Source organism: Lolium rigidum, chromosome 1 (assembly GCF_022539505.1).
Source record: "Lolium rigidum isolate FL_2022 chromosome 1, APGP_CSIRO_Lrig_0.1, whole genome shotgun sequence".
In the NCBI taxonomy this organism is placed as follows: domain Eukaryota; kingdom Viridiplantae; phylum Streptophyta; class Magnoliopsida; order Poales; family Poaceae; genus Lolium; species Lolium rigidum.
Window position 1 is genome coordinate 115,023,598 of NC_061508.1, and position 11,985 is coordinate 115,035,582.

Here is an 11,985-nt window from a genome sequence, read left to right on the forward strand (position 1 = left end):
CACCGGCAAGTGAGACCACCATCAATCTACAACCATGCTGTCGGAGCAGGAGGCCTGAGGCGGGATCCAGGAGCACATCCGAGGCAAGCGGCGCTGGCAGCCGGAGCGCCGCCAAGCTAGAAACTCACATTCCGGTAGGCAGAGGCCACAGATAGCTGCAGCACAGTTAGTAGGCAAACATTAGCAAAAATAGAAACATAAATAACCAGTAAGTATGATCACCAAACAAGATAGAAGCTTGCAAGCAATATCACCCCGTCCGAATCAATCGCCTATAAAACAAACTATGCAGTAGTAGAAAAATAACTACATGCTTTGGACCTGATATTGTGCATGCCTATGCATATAAGAAGCAAACGATCAGAAATAATTTGAACATCAATTTCCTACACATGTACTGCCTGTCCACACAACAAAATTTTATTTAGCAAAGTAATTATCGTCCATACAAGCATAATTTCTCTACTGCATAGACATGTATAAACAGCAAGCAATCCAAAAAAAATAGAACATCGTTTCGTACATAAGTGCTGCATATGCACCAATCAACATTTTATTAAGTGAAAAGAATTTGCATTCCTTCATTCGTGCTTTATCTACTGCCTTCATATACAACATGATAAAAATAATAATTTTAGCAAAAAAAGAAAGAAGGAGAGGAGGGCACTCACCGGGAGCAGCTAGTTGGGGAGCTCACTGGCAGCTTCGGGTGTAGATCGATTTCGAGGTGGGTGAGCTCAACGCGGAGGGGAGTAGCCGTCGAGGAGTCCTCCATCTCCATCTCCAGCGCCGGCAACAGCCTTGGCCACCACCACGAGCGCGAGGAGGAGGCGGAGAGGCACCTCCCGCGGCACCCTCGTCGTGGGTTCTTCACCCGGCAACAGAAGGAGGGGAGGCGGATCAGGGGCAGCAGGGAGGCGACCCTTCCAGTGGTGGGATGGGGGCGAGGAGGGGCACCGGAGCGGCGGCTCTCCTCGATCTGGATCGGGAGTTGGTGTGAGGTGGAGGGGGGTTCACGGGGATAACGGAGGAGGGTGGCCGGAGGTGGGGTAGGACAAGGCGCCAGCGGAGCATCTGGGGACTGGGGTGGACGGCGAGGCGGGGAACGGTGGCCGGAGGTGGGGTGGCGTGCGGTGATATATGCGGCCACCACGGAGGGGAGAGGACGCGGCGCTGGAGAATCTGGCCGGGGAGCGGCGATGCGCCGGACCGGGCTTAAACTGGACGGGGCATCGACGTGCGTGGCCTCCGTTGCTGGTGATGGTGGCGGAGAAGTGGACGGGGTGGTTGGATCTGGCCGGAGAATTCGGTCGGGGTGGGTCTGGCCGGGGAGGGTGGGTTTTATCGTGGGCGACGGTGAGTGGGGTGGACGGATGCGGCGGGTCCAGGACTGTCTCTATTAACAGGTGGTCCATGACAGGCCCATGACAGTGGTCCATGACAGGCCCAGAGCTGGACCATCAAAAAGTTTGGTTCGGTATTTCCCTTTTAGAAAGATGGACCACACACATAAAATGCAACAATGTGGAAAAATCGTTTAACCAGCACGAATCTCGGAGCTGGTGAGTGGTGAGAGATGTGGTCACCACGGTTACCACACATACATATAGTTTTGTATATATATATATATATATATATATATATATATATATAGAGAGAGAGAGAGAGAGAAAAGCTTTTCTATTTTGTGTCTCCATGGAGGTGGCAATCATTACTCTTGAGGTTGCTTTGAGATTCGTTTTGGTGCCATGTGCCACTTCCTTCAACATATGTTTCTTGTGTTTAGTTGTGGCTTTGGGTATTTCCTCTTTGGGCTGGGTTAGGTCCACACCCTGCCAACTTTATAGATCTAGGCCTGCCCCCTTAGTAGCTCTCTACCGGAGTAAAAATGTGTTGGCCGGCGCGTCTCTCGACAACGGCGCCCCTGACGCGCTCTGCACCGTCGCCTCCTCCGTGTCAGGCGGCGGAAAGGGACGCTCCACCGCTATGGGCCATAGCGGAGCAGCCCTCAACGACGCCCCTGAGAAAGCAGCCCCGTCCCCCAAATACTGCTGCAACCCGGGCCGGCCGGCGCCGCCCCTCCTTCGACTACCGGCGCCCCTTCACCCACCTCCGAGAGCTAGCCCGATATCGTCCTGCTTCTCCTCCCCGTGCCCAGGTCGTGTGCGACTCCACTTCTCTGTCCTTCCCGCACCGATGCCGCCGGGACTCCATGTCCTCCACTGATCCCCAAGATCTCCACCGACCCCGACCCTGCCGTCCGGGAAGAGGGCTTCCGCGAGACGCCCTCCCTCCGGTACCGCTCCTCAGGCGGGGAATTCCTGCGCGGGTTGGCCCCAGCCTGCGAGCCTCCCGTCCATCTCCCAACTAGGACGGTTGCCCACTGGTGCCCACTGACGACGCGTTGTCTCCGGGCCGCTCGACACCCTCTGTATCTCTTCTGAATTTTTCATTTCTTCTTTTACATCAGTTTTACATCTAGTGATGTTTTTTGTTCCCAATTTTTTTGCCGGATTTGTGCTTGAACATGTAATTTTGGTAATTGTTAGAGAAAATTTGCGTTCCCTCGGCAGGACCCGGTTCTCCACCGCCACCACCAGCCTGGCCAGTGTCGTCCCTTCTCTAGCTGCCTGCGCTGCTCTTCCAGTTCATCTGCCGACGCAAACGGCCATGAGAGAGGGCTGCTGCTTGCGGCTGGAGAAAATAAATTGAGTCTTGGGCAGTTGGGCTGGCGATTGGGGAACATCGGCACTGACGCAGTGTTGGCAACCTGCACATCAATGGCAACGCTTGGGAATAGTAGCAACCTTTTTCTGCAATCTGCTTCACATTTGCTTCTTCGTCATCTTGTTTTTCCTGAGTAGCTGTCGTGATGCTTCTTATTTTCACCTCGCTCAGTTCTGAAACAATTGCTAGAAGTGCGATTGATTTGGGTAGCTTCTGCGTGTCATCTCGGTTCTTTGAATCTATGAGATTTAGGAAACTCCCCGTAGTTTCCTGTGTCTTTTGTTTGTTCTTTATCGAAGAAAGACGAGTTCCTTTTGTTAATTTACCGGTATGATTGTTCTTGTCATCTATGATTTGAGTCTTGTTTGTTCTTCGATTTAGTTCATATTTGTGTAAGCTACATGCTCTTTGTCGTCTCGCTCCCCAAGGAGAATCTTCCCAATAAAAGGCTACACACCATCAATATTTTTGCAGTTTTGGCTGGTCTTTTTTCACTTCCGTGTCCATCCTAGTCCATGTCCTCCATAGTATTGACCGTGACCTAGTTTTCAAGTGTAAAGGTAAATTATGTGGTTTTCTGATGCGAATGGCCGATGATAGCAAAATTGTAGCTTGTCTACCAAGTCCTAGATTCCGAACAAATGCAGGCAATTTCTTCCTTGTCATTTGTTCTACCATTTTCTGCAATTTGCTTCTCTGAAATTTGCTGGGCATTTTACTGGCCAAGACGTGTTTGCTTTAATCCCTCAGAATTGAAGATGAGGTAGTTTCTTCAGCCAGTGAGAAGGAGTATCTGATAGATAATCTTCCCAAATCAGGTCAGAAACAAATCCGTACTTCCAAGTTTCTTTCACAGGCACTCTCATGTCATACACATAAGCACCGTTTTAATCTATGCCTAGAACCATTTGTCAAACACACATGCACCGTTTTAATCTAGACGAACTGTTGCTCTACTAGAGCACACACCTTTTCCTAACATGTCTTGCTCCCATTTAAAGTATTTGTTTTTGTGTAGTAAAATTCTTTTATAGAATCATAAATTGTGTATAATTGGCTCACATACACGCGTATCATGCCGTTATTCGAACCTATCTTGGCAGCGTCTAGAACCGTAGAATTTTTTGCTCAAGCACCTTTCGCTAACACGTGTGGCTCTTTTCACCTCGACAATTATTGTGCAAATAAATATTGCTTAATGACCTGTTACTTAGTTTGTCAACAATACTCTCACATTTCTATGGTGTTGCACATGGACAATTGGAGCATATAACCTTGCTCCAATGTTGAAACAAAATGATTTTAACATGTCACTTGATTAAATGCTTCTTGTGTTTTCTACCCGTTTAAATGAGTATTTTTGAAATACCGAAAGTATTCAATGTTGAACTAGCACATTTTCTTGTCCAACCGTTGCTCTAATGGCATACCTTTTTCTTGTCCAGAACTAGCATATTTTCTTGTCCAGAACCCGTTTAAATGAGTATTTTTATTGACACATGTGGCTCCCTTTTTGAGCTAGGTGCTGGTGCTGGCCGGGTAGGAGGTGGCAGCAGCGCACAGGTGCTTGAGGCCCTTCACCATGAACGGCCTATCCTCCTCCGCGCTCGTGTCTTTGGCCAGGTCCAGATGAGGACGATGTCTTGGTAAGGCCTCTCCTTTTCTCTCATGTCACATCCAATCCCTAGATACTTCTATCCGTTTGCATGCTTCGCATGATATTAGTTTCAGGAAGCTACCATGCTCTCCATCCTACAAATATTATTCATAGATCACTGTAATAATTGCTGGATGATCCCCATTAGGCTTATGCTCCTACAAGGGGACCAACACTGTTTAATTTGTGTTGGCATAATTTCAAAAGTAATCATTTAGATTTGCTCAAGTGAGTACAAAATTAGCATAAGGAAATTATAACAAACACTGTTTTTGTTGAAACAAGCATCGTATGAGATTGTACCGAGCACCCTTCCGTGATTCAATGGGCACCAAATGATATAACAAACACTGTTTTTGTTTATTTTCTGTTGCCTTTCGCCTACAGTTTTTAGATAAGTTGATAACTTCTGCAGCCTTGGACACAGATAAACTAGAGATTTGTCCAGATGGCACCAATTAATCTCAAATGGGCTTCTTTCTGTTTCCGATTTATTTAATAGGCACCAAATGATATTAAATGGTCCAAATAATCTCAGGAGGCACCCCACCCCATCTTTTGAACAGGCTCATTTCAAGTTGTACAAGCACCGTTTCTTATAAAGCGAGCTCTTTTTGTGAGATGGATTTGTTCTACAAGCACCGTTTCTTATTGGAACTATCACATTTTGGGTTAAGCTTTTTTGTGGATTTCGATTCTTGTTTTCCATATTGTATTTTTTATGTTAATCTAAGATGAATCTGGTTATTTAACCCCTCCATTTAATAAGGCACCATTTGAATGTAGGCTCAGAACCATTTTGTCGAACACACATGCACCGTTTGTATGTATGCCTAGAACTGTTTATCGAACAAACCGTTGGTCTTTATATAAGAACTCATGGTTGAAAATTATTTTATTGATTAACTGGACCGAATTTTCTTTTAATGTTTAGAAATATTGAAAACTAATACATGTTGAACTATTTCTTGTTCTATCTATCTAAGAATATATATTTGACTCATGTTATTTATGATAGGGTTAATGTACAATATGTATAGAGTTAGAATCGATGCAACTAGCCCTGGCTGAACTAGAATCATTTTCCAACCAAGGTAGTGAGCTTTCTTATATAGTCATACGTATCAATAGCCACTGTCTTTTCAACTTTTATGTCTTTGTTGGTATTACTACAGTACGGACATGAGTTTGATTGCCTTGCTAGCGAGACAAATGAATTTTACAGGGACAGTGTTACCACATTATCCAGTGGAGTAGGAGCTTATTAGAATAATGGTACTGCCAGGATGTAGAGTTAGAGGCAACCACAATTCACCTGCAATCCTCGGTGTTTTTTCTATTTACTCGAGTCGAAAGTTATGTGTAGTCCGTTCAATCTATGTCAGAGCTCAATACTCTGTTAAATCTTTGGCTCCTCTTTATGTATTTCTCTTTACATTTGTTGTTGTGAAGTTCCTGAATATTTAGTGTAAACTGGCATATAGTGTTCCTGTAATCCATTCTCATAGCTAGTCTTGTTTTTTGTAAAAATAACTTGGAAGTTTTATTGCAGATAATAAAATTATGCTGATGGTTTATGCCAATGATGCCTGGAAGCCATGAAGCTGGACTAGTCACAAGCGTACTGGACAAATATGCATGGAGCTGGCATGGGTCACGAGCATGTCAGTTAGGAAAAGCTACCACAATGAGGAGAGAGAAAGATTGTGTCAGTTTAAGCACCATAAAATCACACATGTGACCCGGAAAGAGAGGAAAGATTGGTTTAGGGCATTGAAGAAGAAAATTCTGTTGCGGTTATGAGAGAGAACAATAGATCCAACTTGGAAGAATTCTGCACGAGAGAAAAAATAGTATTGCCATTGCCGTGCATGTGCAGTTCTCTCCTCTCTCTAATTCTTTCCCGTTACCATTCTACTCGAGTGATTACTAGCTACTTCTTCGATCCCTTGTTGAATGAATAGACTTGTGACAAAAAATAATTAAAAGTCTCCTACAACATGAACAAATCTAGAAAATCATACAGAAAAAACAAAAGCCATCATAAATGATACGCACTCAGATTCCTCGCTGACGGAAGAAACCCTTCTTCCCCAGAAAAAGTCGTGGAAACGGGAGACGAGTTGTGCGCAGAATTGGAAAGGTTACTATGATGTCTTCACTAGCTACCTTGGAATTAGCTGCCCACAAAGAAAAGAGTTCGGTCTCTACAATACCCATAATCAATGCATGAATCTTGCTTCGTCAGAAAAAATGCAGGGCATTGAAGAAGAATATTCCATTACGGTTATGAGAGAGAACAAGAGATCCAAGTTGGGGTGAAACCAAACCTATTTTAGCTTTGACACATCACGTGATTCGAAAAAGCTGGTCACATGTCTCGATTGAGGTGAAAAGCTAAACCGTATAGGGTAGATTAGGCTAGGCTAGATTACCCAAAATAGTACCCGTGTAAGTGGAAAGGAGCCGGTCCCTCTTGCCATTTTGGAAGAAGAATATTCTGTTACGGTTATGAGAGAGAACAAGAGATCCAAGAAAAGGTGGAACCAAACCTATTTTAGCGTTGACAAATCACGTGATTCGAAAAAGGTGGTCACATGTCTCGAAAGAGGTGGTCACATGTCTCGAAAGATGTGAAAAGCTAAATCCTATAGGCTAGAGTAGGCCAGGCTAGGTTGCCCAAAATAATACATGTGTAAGAGGAAAGGTGCCGGTCCCCCTTGCTATTTTGGATTATGGGTATGTAGAAACCAAACAAAGTGGATCCTTTTAGGTAAAAAAGTGCGGATCTCAATGCGAATGAGTGGTTCCGATTACACCCTCCACTACTTACAAACATAGCAAATCCACACTATATATATATATATATATATATATATATATATATATATATATATATATATATATATATATATATATAGAGCCCAACTATTCTCGAACCCCCCTTAAGAGTGGTTCTAGAATAGCTATTCTAGAACCCCCCCCTAATCCAACTAGGTTTCTTCCCCCGTCCTAACCGAACTCCCCACCTCCCCCCGACCGATACCGGTTCGTGTAGGAAGCGAACTCCCCACGTCCCCTCGTAAAAACACTCGCGCCCCGCCTCGAGCGGAGATCAACCAGCTCCACGATCGAAGCCTCCTACCTCGTCGACGCGGGCGAGCGAGCGGCGGCGGTAGCCGACGCGAGGGAGCTCGCGACGGACACGAAGACGATCGAAGCCTCCTACCTCGTCGGCGCGGGCGAGCGAGCGGCGGCGGTAGCCGACGCGAGGGAGCTCGCGACGGACACGAAGACGATCAAAGCCTCCTACCTCGTCGGCGCGGGCGAGCGAGCGGCGGCGGTAGCCGACGCGAGGGAGCCCGCGACGGACACGAACGGCGGCGGTAGCTGACGCAAAGGACCCAGCGGCGGAGAACGGCGAGATCCAGCCTCCTTACAAGCAGTAATGGCTCCAATTCGACGCAGATCGGCAGAGAATCCTCCAAATTCAAACCAGCCAAGCTCCAGAAAGAGGCCAGCAGAGCATGAGGTAACCCAGGAAGTTCACATAATTCACTTACTGTTTTTTCATATGAATTTAGTGTTGGAAGTTCACATGACTATTTAAATGCTTTTCCGTCCAACAATGTAAAAACAAAAAAGAGACACTGGCAGGTTCTAAATGAAAAAAATATTGGAAGTTCACCTCCACTGGATTTTGTTTAGAGTAGAACATAAGAGCAGGCTCGTGTGAATTGAGACTGGAAGTTCACATGCATAGTCTATTGTAGGAAAAAAGAAAACTTATGTCTTTTACCGGGAAGTTCTTAAAAACGGTTTCTGCGAGTTCACTGCAGTTATAAAAAAATAAAAACAAGTAAAATGAAAAAAATAAGTATGCGAGTGCATGTATGCTGGAAGTTCATATTACATTGTTTAGCGGTTAACTTTACTTGTTTTAGTTTTTTGAAGACATCAGACAAAGTTTTTTGTATAAAGCTTATAGTCCCAATGTTCATGAAGTTCACATGTTAAAAAACTTGCCAGGTTCTGCTACTGCAGGGCACAGAATCTGGAGCAGGCAGTGACGACGAGATAATCAGCTGGTCAGGCCCTAAAAAGCCTCCAATGACTCCCATATGCTGTGATGAGCCAGTATCATTTATCCAGCCAGTGTTCCGCATTCCCAGGCGAAAAACAAATGCCGCCGCCATTGAAAGGAATGTCAATCAGAAGACCCAAGAACAAGACGACATGCATAACGAGCAAGAGGAAGCGGGATACCACAACATCAACAGATGATGATGAGGATATTATGTGTTGGTCGAGTCCACCAAAAAACTCCGTTCTCCAATAAAGTGCACCGAGGAGATATTTGCTACTAATGCAACGTTCCGTCGGCCAAGAAAACGGCAATCTACAAGTACATCTAAAACAGCCACAGACTGGAAGCAATGATATGAACGGGGACAGTGGGCAAAGGTCATCTTCTAACGAGTGAGGCTTCCGAACGACGAACGCAGTTATGGGGATGGTCAAAGTGACAACATTCACCAAGATCGTCAAGGCGCTGAATCAAGTCATATGCCGCCTAGAGATCCGCTCTGCCATGTACCAAAAGTCACACCGCCATGCCCCATAGTACCAGATGATAGAGCCACCCCTGCAGAGCTGCGAACATACACACATGTAAGTTCAATTTATATTGTTGCTGATCTGAATTTCACTCTTACACACATTTATTTAGTCCTTCTGCATGGAAGTTCAAATGGTCTATTTTTAGAAAAAACAATTGATATGTTTTGGGAAGTTCGTGTACCCTGTATTCCTGATAAAAGTTCAACTGATTTTAGGAAGTTCACATGCTCTGTTTATATATGAAATATATAGTTGATATGTTCTGGAAGTTAATGTACAACAGATTTCTCTCTGAAAAAAAGTTCAGATGACTTTAGGAAGTTCATGTGCTCTTTTTTTATTAAATTTTAGGAAGTTCACTTGACCTTTCTCCTCGAAGTTAACATACAAATAACATGTGTAAAACAAAAAATTAATGCAAAAACAAAAAACCATGGCAATTTGCGGTGCCGAGATCTTGATAAGGACCTGATACCATCCATTGGTCAAGAATTTAGTACATTCAAAGACGCATATGTATTTTACAATACATATGCAAAGCACACAGGGTTTGGGATAAGGAAAGGGCAGCACAACAAGAGCAGGCGTTACTTGAGATGTGTACGAGAAGGTGCACACCGAAAGAGTGTCAATGAGGAAGACCGACAGCGTGACAAGATGACCAAAAGAACTGGGTGCAAGGCCTTCATGAGATTGAAAGAGAGGAGTGATGGTACCTGTATTGTCAAGGACATTACACTTCAAGCACAACCATACCCTCGTCGTTGAGCCCATCAATGCTAGTTTTCATGCATTCTCACAAAAGGGTGGATCCAACATTGAAGGGGTTAGTAAAAGACCTTCGGTTCAAGCAATATAAAACATGTGAACATAATGGGCCCGCTTACAAGGTTGCATGGTGGACGTGATAAGATTGGTCGCCACAACAGAGACATACTAAACATGTAAGTACTCCCCCCCCCCCACAAACCCCCCCTCCTTTGCATATATAATGAAAACTTACATGAAAAACAGGGGGAAGAAAAAAAAAAGCAAAAAAAAAATAACAACAAATTTCTTTTTGCAGGAAAGCCGAAAACACGAGGAAGGAGTCCATAAATGAGGTGCAGAATATGTTCAAATTCTTTGAAGACATGAAGAAGGAGAATGAGAATTTCTTCTATGACTACAAGGTTGACGACGAAAACAGATCGGAGAATGTTTTCTCGGTCTAATGCCGCTCGAGGGCGGCATATGCAGATTTCGGAGATTGCATAACTTTCGATACTACTTACAAGTCAAACAAGCACCACTTGCCCCTTGCAGTATTTGTCGGCGTAAACAACCACTTGCAGTCAACAATCTTTGGTGTTGCACTGATGGGAAACGAGTCAGAGGAGTCCTTCAAATGGGTATTCAGCAGATTCCTTGAATGCATGGGCGGTAAACAACCAATCCGCATACTTACGAAGTTAGGAAAAAATCAGAATCTATCCTCATGTTTGTACCTTCAATGCTGACAATTAAGTGCATGTTATATTAAAAAAGAAAAGTAGGTTTTTTTTTCAGTTGTAGTTCATAACATAAACACCCAGAAGTTCAGATGTTTCCACCCCTGCTACGCAAAAAAAAAATTAATTTGCTGAAGTTCACCTTTGTTTGTTTTGTGAAGTTTGCTTGCATTATACCTGATGTGTTTTTTCCTAATAATTGTTCAGATCAATGCCCAACGATGACAAAAGCAATACCAAAAATTTTCCCACGGACTCGCATAAGTTCCGTAGATGGCACATAATGAACAAGCATAAGGACCCGCCGAAAAAGCTTTATAAACTATTCCCCGATTTGAAGGATCTGTCGATCGCAATTCCGAACCATCCCCTAATGCCATCCGAGTTTGAAGATGCGTGGAAGGCTTTGATTGAAAAGTACAATCTGCATGATATAAATGTCATGATTAACTTATGGGCTGAAAGGAAATTGTGGATATATATCGACTTCATCGGAAAGAGGTATTCTGTGCACGCATGACTTCAACACAAAGAAGCGAGAGCATGAACTTTGTGCTGAAAAGGGGTTTTGTCACTGAACGAGACAACCTCCACATTTTTGTTAAACAAGTTAACAACTGCATACAGGCAAGGCATGAAGCAGAGAATGCAGAGACAAATGCATCAACGGTGAGTGCTCGATTTCACGATTTATATTAATAAAAAAAATATGCTTCATAATTTGAAAAACATAGGATGATAACAAAAAAAGGGAAAAAAAGTATGAAGAGATGTATGGAAGTTCACAAGTGTTTTGGTTAGGGGTCATTATGTACATAAAAAAGTATAATCTGTTTTCGAAAAAAAAGTATGCAATTGCATGGAAGTTCACTACTGTTTGGTTAGGAGTTCATATATATATATAAAAAGTTATATTATGTTTGATGTTCACGACAATGACTTTTGCATGGACAAAAATCTCAAAATTGCGGGGCACAAGGAAAACAGATCACCGTGTATGGTTTCGAGGCACGAGTGATGGATAAGTACACACGGGCAAGTGTACTCGGTTTTCCGGGAGCGGCAATATCACAGCACGACTTTCCGCATTAAGACTTCCCGAGACAATCCCAACAATTACCTTGTGCATCACTACAATCGAGTAAAGAGTTCGCTTGGTCAAGACATGAATTCCGAGTGCTAGCGGATGAAGTTGAAGGCCGTTATGAATGTGAATGTAAACCGTGGGAACATACAGGTAAAAAGAAAAAAGCCTCTTCCAAGCAATTGCTTTGGTTGTATTACACTACGTATGCATAAAAAAGTAATTGTTGACACAAAAATAAAAAATTAACCAAGCTAATGTTATGTTTATGCACGCGCGAGGTTGTTCTCGCCATCATGTCATAGCTGTCTTTGAGCACCTACGCCCGGATGAGATACCAAACAAGTATATACTCCGGAGATACACCAAAGATGCAGTGACAAACCCCGATTTCAACCGCGAGACTA

At 43.8% G+C, this 11,985-nt stretch overlaps 1 long non-coding RNA gene across 1 annotated transcript; it reads left to right on the forward strand.

Moving 5' to 3' along the window:
• Positions 1 to 3,402: 3,402 nt before the first annotated feature.
• Positions 3,403 to 4,829, forward strand: LOC124684760. The gene is made up of 3 exons (XR_006997144.1): positions 3,403 to 3,545; positions 4,250 to 4,373; positions 4,772 to 4,829. It is a non-coding gene; the product is annotated as an uncharacterized LOC124684760 (long non-coding RNA).
• Positions 4,830 to 11,985: the final 7,156 nt, after the last annotated feature.